We start from the raw sequence: 2,000 nt of genomic DNA on the forward strand, positions 1-2,000 counted from the left end.
ATTTTCATCCTCGTCTTATTAACGGGTCCATGATTAGGAGAGCTTCGTCAGTTGTTCAAATGTACGCAAAACTAACATTTCCTAACAAAACTGAGATCTTGACCACAAGACTTGTTTTAGTTCCAATGTAAGTCACTGGCACGTTATCTTAATAACATTTATTGTGATTATCTCAAACTTTTAATGCCTCATAATTCAAGAGCCGACCTGTTTTTTAAGCACTTGTAATTCGAGCCCTAACGTTCTAGTAGATCAAAACAGGTTAGTTCTTTTTCACTCTACTTCGATGTTTACAAAAAGTTCAAAATTAGAATAATCAGAATAACTGTTTGTGTTCCCGGTCAATTGATCGAAGAACGCCATATCCGTCCACGAGAATAGTTTTTCGTTTGAAAAGCAATTCTTAACCAGCCATCAATGTTGTTCACCTCATTCTCGGATCTCGCTCGATTGAGTCACCTTGGTTGGGACACCAATTGTTTCCCATTTGGGAGGTCTCTTTCCCAGGTTCTAGCCGATAAGCAAACAATTGGTCGTCCCTATTTATTTGTAAGAGCCTCTGTGTGAGCATGTGTGTCCAGTGGGTCCACAATGGTTCTAATCTGAAGGAATGTGGGACTGGGGACTCATTTAGAGCCAAGGAACTCGCTCGGAACAGCCAGAACTGCACAAGTGGAATGTCATTGGGGAACGGCACTCAGATAGAGCTAATTTAGCTTCCAATTAACATTGTGCGCCCAAGATAACCAAGTGGAACCATGGCACAAGCTAGCTCCACACCAACCCGTTTCAGGCTTAGAGCTTGTCTCAGTCAAATGGATGTAGCTAAGAGCATGTGTTGATTTATGGCAAGGTATACTTGCTTTATCTACGAATTCGAGTGTCTCCTACATGTACTACAAACACACACTACCTTCCAAACCAGCAGGCCTTTTTGGGTGTGAGGCCTGATGGAACCATTACAGAAGATTTCCCATTGCTTCAAAACTTTGCTTGCTTTGAAGTGAAAGCCAGCACTTTGGAAAGCTTTCGTTTGGATTCGATGACAATCGGGCATTGGACAAAGAATAGTTTTTTTTTCGGGGGGGGGGGGTCCTCAAGCAACAGATTGGCACGAGTTTTTCTCTGCGTTGAAACTAGTTTATTGTTATCATGTCGCGTGAAAATGGGAAGTTTTGAAAGCCTTTGTGACAGTTTTTAGTTACTGTATAAGTGGCCAATAAAAAGGTTGTAAAGAAAGTAATGAGTTGGGGAACTTTTTTCGGAAAAACTTGACTTTACCATTCGGTTCATTTTGGCAATAAACAAGAGTTCTACCAATCCTAAACGAGCATAAACTTAGAGCGTGCCTCAACTTTGTACCCAAATGTTACGGTATAAGCTTTACCTCTATCCAAAAATCCATGGGTCAAAAGGGTTCCACAAGTTGATACACCAATGCTTTGGTTCCACTCTTGATCACAACCCGGAACTGATTCTCTTTCCGCGATGTTCCTAATTGATGAAAGCCGGATTCCTGGTTAATCACCGCCAGGTGTGAGAAGCTGTCCCCTGGACTGAGAATTTGTTTTACATGCAAGCACAAACACCACGACTGGCCTGCCAAAAGAGTTAATCGAAGAAATCGAGGCCGAGCTAGGAAGGAGCGAGGAGCTTGGAAGTTCCTCCAACTCGAACTCGAAGTATCTTCTTCGGTTGAGCCTGTTCTTCTTCCCTCAGTTGGCACTCACGCACTTGCTTGCCGTTCTCCACGATGGATCGAACCTTGACGAGGAAGTCAGCCGAAGGGCCTCCACTTATCCAACTGTGAGATGGATGGGCGAAGGACTGAACATTTAGACGACCTGCTACTTTTCTCTCTCCCTCTCCCCCTTCCCCTTTTCGAGGCTGTCTCTCCTTCACTTCGGCACTCGAGGCTCCGCTCGCTGCGGCCTCTCCCGTCCTCCATGACTATCTCCCCTCTCTTGGACCCTCTCGCTGGTCTCACTCTCTCACTCTCT

At 44.5% G+C, this 2,000-nt stretch overlaps 1 protein-coding gene across 1 annotated transcript in view; it reads right to left on the bottom strand.

Annotated features, from left to right (window-relative positions):
• The window catches only part of LOC131882263 (retinol dehydrogenase 12-like), a 7,852-nt gene extending 6,055 nt beyond the window's left edge, over positions 1 to 1,797 (bottom strand). The window contains exon 1 of the mRNA XM_059229358.1: positions 1,388 to 1,797. The gene's annotated coding sequence lies outside the window, so the exon portion shown is untranslated. The remainder of the gene's footprint in view (positions 1 to 1,387) is intronic.
• Between the last annotated feature and the right edge of the window lie 203 nt (positions 1,798 to 2,000).

The sequence above is a fragment of the Tigriopus californicus genome, chromosome 6 (genome assembly GCF_007210705.1).
Source record: "Tigriopus californicus strain San Diego chromosome 6, Tcal_SD_v2.1, whole genome shotgun sequence".
NCBI classification, from domain to species: domain Eukaryota; kingdom Metazoa; phylum Arthropoda; class Copepoda; order Harpacticoida; family Harpacticidae; genus Tigriopus; species Tigriopus californicus.